The following is a 13207-nucleotide window of genomic DNA, read 5'->3' on the forward strand; positions in this document are numbered from 1 at the left end:
TGTGTGAAGATAGCTTTTTAAAAATACCTCACATATTAAGGACTTCAGGAAACAGAGGCACTTTCTGCAAAGTCTTTCAGCGAGTTAGATTGGCTGCCGACAAAACGTATTCTGATGTGGTCCTTCAGGCCGCAAAAGATGGGCATCATGCCAGACAGGAACCATGCTGACACCCTTTGCTCAGCTTTTGTTCCCCCTCCAAACCAGAATATGCATTTATGCTGTGGCTTGCCAGTTTAGTTGGCTACTGGAAAAGAGCCAACACTTCTAGCCTGGATTCAGAATTCTTTCGCCTTTGATTGTCTTTCTTTAATAATCAGAAAGCCCACCTCCAGAGCATTTTGATTCCATCCACAAGGGCTGGTCAAGCTGTGTTTGTCTTAATTGAATTCAGAGTTGGCCAAGCTATGCTTGCTACTTTTTTGTTTGTTTTTAAAAAAACCCTGATGGATAAAACTCGTCACCAAGTATTTCATGGAGACAAATTATGATCGTAAGGAATCTTTGGGGAATTAGTGCTTCGTAACTGAGAATCAAATGATACCCCACCAATTGTAGCTTTCCAGATATATTCATGCAAGGGAAACCCCAGCAGAGCTATACCATTAATTATCTGAACAGTACCTGGCATTTCAGCCCCATCCTTAGAGTAGAAATAACTTAAGAAATATTGAATTTGATGTTTTCAGATTAAAAAAATATGCACATGAGCTCCCCTATGAAATCAGGTTATTAGCTGTAGGGACTTCCTTACATCCCTGCAAGTTAACAAAAAATGTGGGTTCTTCCTTTAATTTGTAGCTCTTCACACCTTTAGCAAAATATATGAAGTCTTGCAGGGAGCAATAATAATGAGCATCATGACTTGAGTGTTTAATTTGGGAAAGCAGTTATTGTACATGTTCAGATTCTTTTGGAAAGAAAAATATTCAGAAGGATTTTGGCTTTCAGATTTAGTAGATCTTCAAATCAGTTGCACTCACTGTATATGGGGGATTATTTTATGAAGCACAAATCAGAGTTACGCAGCTCAACTAACTTTGACTTCCAGATAGTGGGAGTTTAACTAACTCTTGTGTCACAGAAAATCTTCCCCCTACTCTTATAATAGAAATGAAGCTAAGGTCCATTCAAGGAGAACTGATGCAGTTCACCTTTGAATGAAGTTTCCAAATACTGAAAAATATGAATTTCTCCAGTGATAATTATCCCTAGCATCATTAATCTTCATTTATAGAAGTCCTTACTAGCATATTCACATGACAAACGCTAATGACTTTGAAGGAGCCCCTAGAATTTCAAAAATCAATAATCTACATCTGAAAAAAATCTTTACTTTCTTATTGACTTAGTCATATTATTCATTAGTTGCAACAATTCCTAAACCCATATAACCTTCAGAAATCCATTGTTAGAAAAAGAAGGAAATATCAAAAATGTGTGAAAAATTGTTTAATGCACACTTTCCTCTCCAGACAGACTTCAGCAGGGATATAAGCAGCTCACTCTGACAGGCTGTCCCTGGGTTCATTGCGCTTATTTCAGGGGTATGGCACAAACGAGAAATCCCAAGTCAGCAGCCAGAAAAACAGGCTGAGGAAGGGCACGGGGAACCAGGCTCTGAGGTGCAGTTGAGCAGCCACCAGGGTTACAAACTGATTTCAGATGACAGCTTCTCAGTGTCAGGTGTGTGAGCGCCAAGTCCATCCTTCTTTCTCTTGCGTTGACTGCTTTGAATACACTTCTACCCTCTTTATCTTGACTGATTGACAAAGTTTCATCAATCTAGACAGAAAGTCCAAGAGCTAAAATAAATAAGCACTCAACAGTGTTTGAAACAAAACAGAAAGCTCACCTTTTTTTTTTTTTTTTTTTTGCCATACATAGGATTCTGAGTCCTCCTGCCCAGTTCTTGGGTCTGCACATGCTTATTTTCAATTTATCCTGTCTTCTGGAAAGAAACAGGAACTCTGCTTTTTATTCTCCATTGTGCCGAGGACCCTGATGTGTGATGTGTGGGTTACCAGAGCACATGCACTGGGAACCAGCCTGCAGTACCAGGTCCATTTGTGCTGCAGTAGCTATGCATGAGAAGACAAGAGTGGCATATCAGCCTCCAAAAGTATATTATCAAGGTTATGAGACTAAAACCCGATATACCTTGAGGGTGGTGAAATAAATCTTTAAGGGTATTTTATTATAAGACTGATCCTGATCCTCTTAATCCTTGCTAGCCCTTGGAAAACAAATAGACCTGTGCAAGCATATAGTGTTCACTAATAGAAATGGCAGGCAGGCATCAGTTCAGCATCACTACTTGTTTGCTGTTCCTGTCATAGGGAACATGAATTGAGTTGGTGACCATTTTATCGCAGCTCGTGTTTAAGGTTTCAAGTGTTGGGTTGGTCCTTTTGAGAAAGAAATATACTAACAGCCCCTTACAAACACTCCTTTGTAGAGAAAAGGCCGCTCCAGGACACAATTTCTACACTAAAACTAAAAAATTTGGATTTCTTTGAGCTTCTTGTAATTACTAAGTTTTTTTCTAGTTTTATAACAATTAGGTAATCTAAGTAAATTATGGGTGCTTTTGAATCTGAGAATAGTTCAGAATTCCTCAAAATGCAAGCCAATAAACTTTATGCCAGAAGGAATTCATTATGGAACCAGAAAACACTCCAGGTAGCTAAATAAAGTAATTGAGTATTTTTGGACTTACTAGATGAAAAATCATGATAATTTATTTTCATTTTAGAAATTTCACTCAGAAGCTTAACTTATTCATCTGATGCCTATCACATAGTTAAACCAAACTGAACTCTTTACTGTTTGTGATGCAGAATTGCTGCCTCTTATTTGTGACTTTGCACCAAATTAGAAGCCTGAGGGAATGCCTTTCTATTCACAAGGAGAAAATGAATCTTGGTTTCTCCTTGCAGAGTAGAAGCTGTTCTGAAGCCCAGCTGAATGGAGGAGCCGCTGAGCTCCTTTTGGATTGTAGCATTTGGCAGGGTTCTCTCAGCAAGTGCAGTAGTGCTAACACTGCACTGAATCAGCATATGACAGGCTCCGGGCTCTGCCTGACCTCCAGGCTATGGAATTGATTTGTTTTGAGGAGAGATAACACAGCACTTTGTTAAAAGCTACAGTAATGGCCTGTGTGCATTGCCTCAGTGCCCTCATGCTTATTTCATGCACAAAGGGTGAAATTCACTGGTGAGTTAGGACAACTGCTTAGACAGCTTAATAGGTGATTTATCATAGGATCATAAAATCATAGACTCATAGAATCATAGAATAGTTGTGGTTGGAAACGACCTTAAGATGATCTAGTTCCAACTCCCCTGCCATGGGCAGGGACACCTCACACTAAACCATACCACCCAAGGCTCTGTCCAGCCTGGCCTTGAACAACACCAGAGATGAAGCATTCACAGCTTCCCTGGGCAACCCATTCCAGTGCCTCACCAACTTAACAGGAAAGAATTTCCTCCTTATAGCCAATCTAAACTTCCCCTGTTTAAGTCTGAACCTCTTACCGCTTCTCCTATCACTACAGTCTCTAAAGAAGAGTCCCTCCTCAGCATCCCTATAGCCCCCCTTCGGATAGTGGAAGGCTGCTATGAGGTCTCCACGAAGCCTTCTCTTCTCCAGGCTGAACAGCCCCAACTTTTTCAGCCTCTCTTCATATGGGAGGTGCTCCAGTCCCCTGATCATCCTCGTGGCCCTTCTCTGGACTTGTTCCCACAGTTCCATGTCATTTGTATGTTGAGGACACCAGAACTGCACACAATACTCCAAGGTATTGAGGTTTCACAAGAGCAGAGTAGAGGGGCAGGATCACCTCCTTCAACCTTCTGGTCACGCTCCTTTTGATGCAGCCCAGGATACGGTTGCTTTCTGGGCTGCGAGCGCACACTGAAGCTGGCTCATGTTCATTTTCTCATCAACCAACACCCCCAAGTCCTTCTCTGCAGGGCTGCTCTGAATCTCTTCTCTGCCCAACCTGTAGCTGTGCCTGGGATTGCTCCCACCCAGGTGTAGGACCTTGCACTTGGCATGGTTAAACTGCATAAGGCTGGCATCAGCCCACCTCACAAGTGTGTCAGGGTCCCTCTGGATGGCATTCCTTCCCTCCAGTGAATCAACCGAACCACACAGCTTGGTGTCATCGGCAAACTTGCTGAGGGCGCACTCAATCCCACTGTCCATGTCACCTACAAAGATGTTGAACAAGACTGGTCCCAACACCAGTCCCTGAGGGACACCACTTGTTACTGATCTCCAGCCGGACATTGAGCCATTGACCACAACTGTTTGTGTGCGGCCATCCAGCCAGTTCTTTATCCACCGAGTGGTCCATCCATCAAATTGATGTCTCTCCAATTTGGAGACAAGGATGTCGTGTGGGACAGTGTCGAACGCTTTGCACAAGTCCAGGTAGATGACATCAACTGCTCTACCCCTGTCCATCAGTTCTGTAGCCCCATCATAGAAGGCCACCAAATTGGTCAGGCAGGATTTCCCCTTAGTGAAGCCATGCTGGCTGTCACCAAGCACCTTGTTGATTTTCATGTGCCTTAGCATGCCTTCCAGGAGAATCTGCTCCAAGATTCTTCCAGGCACAGAGGTGAGACTGACTGGTCTGTAGTCCCCTGGGTCATCCATTTTCCCCTTCTTGACAATGGGGGTTATATTTCCCTTTTTCCAGTCATTGGGAACTTCACCTGACTGCCATGATCTTTCAAATATGATGGCCAGAGGCTTAGCAACTTCATTCGCCAGCTAAACTTCATTTGCCATCATAGAATGGTTCGGGTTGGAAGAGACCTTAAGGATCATCTACTTCCAAGCTGTCTGCCATTGCCAGGGACAAAAGCGCATTCAGATTATACATCCGAAGAGCAAAATTTAAACAAATCAGGTCACAAACAATCAATTTCTAAGTAGTTTCAAGTAATCAGAGAACTATACCATACATGTAGATAGTGAAAACCATTAAATGCATTTCAAAAGCTAGCAAATAATTTTTGTTTATTCTGTATTTGCAACAACATTACATTCTACATATAGATGAGGTGTCAGGACTATTCCAACCCTTAATGTCTCTCCAGTATTTTGCATCACTACTGCAGTGTGAGGGACTTGAGACATGCTCGTGAATCTGGTGCTTTCCAAACTCTTAGTGTTGTGAATTATGGCTTAAAGATGCCATTGGTCTTCTGATCCTTGCAGTAGATTTTATCCTAGCCAAACTTTCTTCTTACAGTTACGCACTGAGTGATATTCATCTAGTAGCCTATGTGTAAATCTATTGCTGCATGTGTGACTTAGAGTTCAGATATAAGTATTTAAAGTCCAGTACTGGCTTGCACTCCTTAGACTCCCAGGGCAAAACTTTATTATCAGAAGTACTGTATATTATGATGTGGGTAAATGTACCTTGAAGTTTACTAAAGACGATGCCTAAGTGGAGGCACTTATGAGCACTTATGATTAGTTCTGTGTATTTGTCTTCCTGATTTGCTGTTTGCTGTATGTTTAAATCTGAGGCAGCAGAGCAGAAGACCTTGTTTTTCTTGTGCTCTCTGCTTGCTGTAGACCAAATAAAACTGTCTTGAGTGGCCTGGGAGAAAGCCTTCAGAGCACAAGGCTGATCAGGTAGAAAAGGAGAGAGGCTAGCTGTCATAAAGCCTATATATAGCAGGAGCAAAGACTGAGGGACAATTTAGATGTCTGTTGAAGAGACAAACAGCTAGCCTTTTGAGGTTATGGAAGGAAAGGGACTTAAGGAGCCAGATGTGACTGTGTTGAGGGGTTCTGGTCTGAGGGCAGACTTAGAAAGAGGAATCCATCCCACCAAGGGTAGATTTTTAAGATCTTCCATTTCTGTTCAACTTTACTAAGCACCACTGAGTTTTCTTTGTTTTAAAATACGTTTGTGTCTAGTTTATAATAATGACTTTGACTTATTAGTCTTAGTTTTAGGGTACTCTGTAATAAAGATCCACAACAGACCTCTGACTGACTTTGGTCTTACTGCATTTTGTATGAAAAAAGTTCTTGAACTTCAGCTGGAACATTCCAGAATATATGTGACTGGTTCTACTGTGGGGAATCACACTAGAAGTTTCAGTCATTCAGAAGGGCTTTATCAGCCCCTTACTCTGGTACCCTTTTATTGCATTAAGAATGTTCAGGTTACTAACCACAGTGTTCAGAAACTTGGGTAAATACCTACAACATATTGCAGCTAAATAATGTTGTCTAGCCAGGAAAATTAGGGGATTGCCTATAATTTTGTTAAGATCTACATTCCTAAAGTTTTTGTCTTTAGTTTGCACTTTTTTGAAGTGCCTGTATTATAATATTTGGTAGTGGATCTGACCATGTGGGGAAATTGTATGTGTCCAACATGCACCTTCTGTATGCCTGTCAAAGGATATAAGAGTTGTTCTGCGTATTTCCATGTTCTTTACTGGATAGACAGGAGAAAACTAATGAGGGAATTTGCAAGCACACAGATGTGTGTGGATGTCTTAAGAGCTACCAGGTGAGGCTGGAAGATGTCAGCGGGTTCTGTCAAAATATTAGATGGAGACATCCACTTGTCTACTGTGGATCTGTCAGTCTTCCTTCATCAAACTTTTTGGTCATATTTGCTAAATGTCTCAAACATGGATAATTTTATCTCTTGTGAAAGTTCGTCCCAGAAATAGATTCACTTAAATGAGAATGCTTTGTGTGCACCTTTCACTAACTTAATTCTTAGTGTAATTAATGTTTAAATATAGAAACAAAGGAAGATGATAGTTATTTTAGCATGGGGAAGAAAGATATTAGATGTTCTTATCTAGCTTGGGCATTAATTGAAAGTTTCAGTTATATCAGGATCAGAACCTGATCCCAAAATTGCCAATTGCTTGAAGATAAAATAGAACAGTCAAACACTTCCATACCGGTATCTGTCACTGCAATCTAAAATGTTAGTAGAGTTATCTGTTAGAATTCAGTAGATAACATTTCTTGGCGTTCTGCCAGGGTATAAAGGAAAATAATTTTCACTGATTGCCAAGACGCCAGTGGTTCAGATGGTTCACTGTGTCATGGGTGCAGAAATCATGGCAATAGCAGAGTTATGCCTATTTCTTCTCTGTGCTGCCAGCTGCAAATGGCTGCTGTCATTTTTGCTCCCATTTCTATCACCACTGTGGTGATGAAACTTGGCTGTCCTTGAGGCAGCCATAGGTACAGAAGTTGGAAAGTCACAATGAGGTATCATGCATTTTCCTTTATCATGGCCACTTAAAAATACTGGAAAGGACATGATTGCACCAAAGGTTATATTATTGTAAAAGCCACGTTTGAAATACAAAACTTTTAAATATTTCATCCCTTTCATTTATTAGTAATGTTATCTTTCCTTCAATAGCTGGCCTGCCAATCAGCTGGGCTCTTTTAGGTTATTTCTGGTTTGGAAGACTAAGCTTTCCTTTGTTTTTTGATTTTTCTTTTTTTTTTTTTTGTTAGGATCATATTGTAAGGTGTTAGGACTGAAAAACCACTGAGAGTATGCTTACACTGCTTTTGCTTTTCCTATCATGAGTAAATGTTGACATTTCCCTAATATGGGAATCATATCTGCTTTTCCAGGTTTGAATTCTTGGTTTCAAATTACTCCTGTTGGTTTGTTATGTATAACAAGTAATGCATTCAATAAGTTCCTTTATTCTTCCAGGGAGGGAAACACAGTGCTTACATTTCATGCCACAGTTTTGCCTAAACCCATAAAAATAGTAAGAAGGAAACTGTTAGCCCCTCTAGATGGCCATCTCTATTCAGTTACTGTTGGTTTAATAGTATCATTCTCTTGGATCTGTTGATCAGAGTTTTCCTTGTTGTTTCATTAACTTAAGTGCTCAATTAATGTAGCATATAGGAGTATATTTTTGTTAGCATTTCCAAATTTAAGATATTCCTTTCTGGGCTTACGTTTATATTCTGAGTTTTTAATTTGCCTAAATGTGTATCATGTCATAGATAATATCTTAAATAAACTTTTCCTTAGAGTAGGAAAGGAAAGCAATGAATGTTAGATCCTATTGTGATCAGGGAGGAAAAGAAGGATTGTTGAGTGACCTGGAGACCCTATGACACACCATGAAGCAGGATGCTATGCCACAGTAAGCTGATGGGGTTGCTGTGTTTGCCTGTGCCCACTCCCTAAACCCTTCCCCCTTTCTGGAAACATTTTTCTCATTGACTGTATTGGCTACACTGTCTTTAAAGAGGATCATTCCAGTACAGATGGGTAGGATAGGAGTTGTAAATGGTAAAATTTTTACAAAACTTCAATGGTAAAGATCAGAGTGAGTTTGCACAAATCAGACCTTTTGAGGCAATGGCATTCTCTGCCTATTTATATAAATATTTAATGCTGGTAACAAGAGTCTACAGAGTTATTCCAAAAGCGTGAAACCTTATATTCAGGAAAGCTCTGAATGTGCCTTCTGGTTGAAGTTTCCAGCCTTGAAATTTGACATGCATTGTTGGAGATGTGTTGGGCACTTCCAGCAGCTTTGCAGCTCAGATAGTAGGATTATCTTGAGGTATATTGGAAGATAATGACTAGTACAAAGTTTATGTTTAAGACCATGAAGTCAGATTTCTTTGGCTAAGAAACCAAGCAGATTTTTTTTCACTGGTATGACAACTTCCCCCCTCCCCGTCTTTTTCCTCAGAGAAACACTCATAAAATTGTATTAATGTCTGGGACTATCAAACAAGAATATAATTAAAAAGAAAATCCAAACAGTTTAAGTTTCCCTGACATTATATTTTCCCCAAATACAACATGTTAAGATCATGTCTTTTTTATAGGTCAGATATTGCGTTGTAATTAGATCCTTAACAGTACCCAGATATGTAAAATTACTATAATTGCAGGATTAGGGCAAATTCTTCAAAGTCCAGATCTGGTTTCATGTATGGAGGTCATGCATGCCAGTACCAGTCATAGGGCTGCCTGCACTGCCCCTCTGGCTTTCCAATATACATTCCATACATGCAGTATGGAATACCAGCCCCATATGTACGCTGGTATCTACTGCACACCACCATTATTCAACTCAGGGGATTTCACATACTCAGGCTGGGAGGTTTTCATCTGGAAAATCACATCCCATGTGGAGATTATTTCTATAGCATTCAGGGGATATGTTAATCTAATTTTCATCTGCATTAATTTTCTGCTGATTACGTCTAAAGACTATGGCCTTGACAGGCTTCACTGAATTTACTCTATAGCAGTCTTAAGCGATCGATTGTACAATGTTGTATTTTAGAACAGCTGTTCTTTGGTCATGCAAGTGCCAAGGAAACATTCACAAATAGCCAGCTATTCTGGGGAATATCAGGAGAAAAATCCTTTCTGTGTTTTGGGTTGGAATTTATGAAGTTTCTTTCTGAACAAAAATTTTTATTTCTGTTCTGAGGAGGATTTACCATTTTAAGGTTCACTGGGGCTGTCCTCCACTGTCATAGAGATTTAGAATCATAGAATCAGTTAGGTTGGAAAAGAACTTTAAGATCATTGAGTCAACTGTAAATGACTTGATGTAAATTTGTAAAAGGGTCTCATCTTTTCAGAAGGTAAGGGAATTGATCTGAGCCTGAGCTGCACAAACCAGCAGCTCCAAAGCAGCAAAGCCTGTGTATATATGCATGCATGTGAGCATGCCTATGCCCACAGAGGTATGAGAGACTTGGGTGAAGGAAAAATACACAAGGTCATCATCACTGATGAAATAGTTTATGTGGACCATTGTAGCATTTTAAAAATGCTCATCATTTATTCATGGGAGCTTTGTGAAATAGTAAGTGCTTTTCAAGCTTAATTGAAAACTCAGGGAATTTTCCACAATGTCCAGTTTCAGGCATCTCTCTTAGGTGGACTGAATCACCATTCAGAGCTCATTCCTTTCACAAAGTGGGAACTCAAGCTTTCAGTGTAGGTGTGAATAATTCCCTGAATTCATATACCAAAGGGTTTGCAACCAGTTGGAAAGCTTCTGGAACTTTTGGGAAGTCTTTTAGCAGGAGGACTCAGTTTGGATAGTGTTCTTTTATCTGCCTAGTAATTCTTCTTCTGTATCAGGGTCATAATGTCGGAATAAAATTGTAAAGGTCTAATTTTCTTTCTACTGTTCAAATGGAGTCTTATGTGGCAATTCAGAAGCCAGTGAAATTTGATCTGTGACAGATTCATTTATATCTGCATATCATTCTGCAAATGTCACTCTGTTATGTTAAAAAAGGTTTGGTTGTAAAACCTGGATTTGACGTTTGCTCCATTTCTCCTTGTTGAGCTGAAATACATAGAAAGTCAGGAAAAGTTCTTGAAAATTGAAGAGGTATAATACAGAAATTTTGACCTTCCCTTTGAAGTGTGAAAGTACCATTTAACTGTGACCAAGAAAAAAACTCTTCTTCACATAAATGGGAGCAAATCCATGGTATACTTACAGGAGAATGGAGGCTAGCTAGGGGTTTTAAATGACAGAAAGCAGGAAAATTATAAAAAAACAGTCTGCTTTGTGCAGCTTTCTTTTCCCAGCCTGAGCAAGAATTCTGTCTGTAGTGATGAGTAGGCTGAGGCAGGAGCTGCCAAGTCAGTCTTGTTCTTTTTTTCCCTGTAGATTTGTATAACTCTTGTACCCAAATTGTTCTCAAGCAAATACAGTAGGCTTAGAATTCTTTTCGCAAAATACTTCTGGCTTCAGTTTCAAGTGTCCTTGAATGACTGAAGTATAAAGCTGAATTCATGACTTATTCTGCTTGAATGCAGAGCTGTGGAAATGATATGCCCAAGAAAAGCAGTCTGCTAAGACCAACACAAATTTCGGGTGCATTGTGTCACTGTATTTTTAGGTGTAAGGTATTAGAATTGCTTCAGATGAGTCTGTGCTCCAGGAGTGTGCGTGAGAGGAGGGATAGGTGTTATAGGAGGCTGACTAAGTCGTTGGGAAGGTCAGAATTTGTAGGACCCAGAATTTGAACCCAAAATGATATATGTCTCTCATGAGAGGAGAACAAGGATGAAGCATTTAATCCTGTAATGCAATCTCAGTGAGAAGAATGAATCATAGAAAGCACTGAAATCATCGTTAGATTCCTTCAGTGAGCTGGAAGACTGAGGAAAACCAAAGTAAATTTTTAAAAGGAAGGCAACAGAAAGTATTGTACCTATGAACAGCAAAATGAAAAGTTTTTTAAAATAAAATACTTATTTAAAACTTTGCTCAGCTTATTTATGGTATGAAAGTTTACTGCTGATAGAAATGAAAGATTACTGCTGCTAAACTTTCATCTAAGATGCATTGGCATGTGTCAGATTAACTGTGGAAATTTTGTGAAATAGAACCCAGAAGGTATGCTAACTGCTAGACACCACGGAGTGGGAAGTAAATATGTTTCCAGTGAGTGAATATTGAGAAAATAAGCATCTGGAAGAAACAGGAATTTTGGTTTCTTAATTACATCTTTCACCCCAGTACATCTGCCAGAGATATTAAGAGCAAATATAACTGTATTTGAGAGAAGATGCAAGTTTAAATAAGGAAGAGGGAAGAGTAATATTGTGCCTTTTTGTTACACTGCTGCATGCTGTGCACATGAAGGCTGCGTAAATCTCTCTTCTTTGAGTTTTGGTTCAAAGCCACCTCAGGAGAAGAAAAATATTGTTTGAGTGATTATGTTTACCTTTTCAGAGCATGGGGAAATCCAGAAAATCTCATTTATGATAAGTAAATAACCCATATTTTTGCATATTTTGTTCCTCATCATAACAATACATAGTATACTAGAAAGCTGGCTTGCAGAAGACAAACAGCATCCTGCAGCGGTTATGTCATTGGAATCACCAGAGAATAGAATTAAACTTTCATCCTACTTATGCCACTCCTGTTCATAGTATAGTTTAAATGAACATAAGGGCTTCTTTACTCTTTGCTGACACACTAGCCTGGAAACTGGTCTTTGAGGACTGCAAGAATGAAGTGTAGGCAGGCACTCTGCCTAATAATAGGGAAGAAAGTGGAATGGGATGTAAGCAGCTGGAAAGTGGGGAATTAGGGTGCTCACCTCACATCAGTGCAAGTACAGTGCTCACCAGCCTAATCTCATGACTTTCTTGATTTTCAGTTTCTGTCCTACCTTGTTAGATGCATTTTCTGCTAACTGATTTAAGGATAGGATGTATCTCTCACCCTTTTTCAATGTTACAATATCGCTGTCATTACATTTTCCTGGGTTGTCTGCAAAACAGTTTGCATAGAGGAAAATAACTGAAGAAAAGAGATTAGGTATCAGAGAGGGGTTGCTATATTGTACTTCACAAATTTGACTTAAAAACTATATGTTAGAGAAAAAGAAGGAACTTTTAAACTGGTGTGTTTTTTCTATTTTTCTTTAAAAAAATAAATAAATACCAGAAAGACCACTGCCTACTATTGCCAGTAAAAATGCCATACTCTAGAACAGCTGTTTTCTAGGTATAGAAATATCCCCAAAATGTTCAGAATCAGTAAGCTATTTTTGGAAAGAGTGAAACCCAAAAATCTTTTAATTACTTTGGACTAAGACCTCCATTAATAGCTCATAGAATCAGAGAGTCATAGAATAGTTAGGGTTGGAAAGGACCTTAAGATCATCTAGTTCCAACCCCATGGGCAGGGACACCTCCCACTAAACAATGTCATCCAAGTCTCTGTCCAACCTGGCCTTGAACACCACCAGGGATGGCGCTTTCACAACCTCCCTGGGCAACACATTCCAGTGCCTCACCACCCTCACAGTAAAGAACTTCTTCCTTATACCCAATCTAAACTTCCCCTGTTTAAGTTTTAACCTGTTAACCCTTGTCCTATCACTGCAGTCCCTAATGAAGAGTCCCTCCACAGCATCCCTATAGGACACCTTCAGATACTGGAAGGCTGCTATGAGGTCTCCATGCAGCCTTCTCTTCTCCAGGCTGAACAGCCCCAACTTCCTCAGCCTGTCTTCATACAGGAGGTGCTCCAGTCCCCTGATCATCCTCATGGCCCTCTTCTGGACTTGCTTCAACAGCTCCATGTCCTTCTCATGTTGAGGACACCAGAACTGTACACAATACTCCAAATGAGGTCTCACAAGAGCAGAGTAGAGGGGC

At 39.9% G+C, this 13207-nt stretch overlaps 1 protein-coding gene across 7 annotated transcripts in view; it reads left to right on the forward strand.

Annotated features, from left to right (window-relative positions):
• The window catches only part of TAFA2 (TAFA chemokine like family member 2), a 199920-nt gene that overhangs the window by 140554 nt on the left and 46159 nt on the right, over positions 1 to 13207 (forward strand). The window lies entirely within an intron of this gene.

This window comes from Pezoporus occidentalis, unplaced genomic scaffold (genome assembly GCF_034315485.1).
Source record: "Pezoporus occidentalis ecotype Australia unplaced genomic scaffold, CSIRO_AGI_Poc_V1 ctg134, whole genome shotgun sequence".
NCBI classification, from domain to species: Eukaryota; Metazoa; Chordata; class Aves; order Psittaciformes; family Psittacidae; genus Pezoporus; species Pezoporus occidentalis.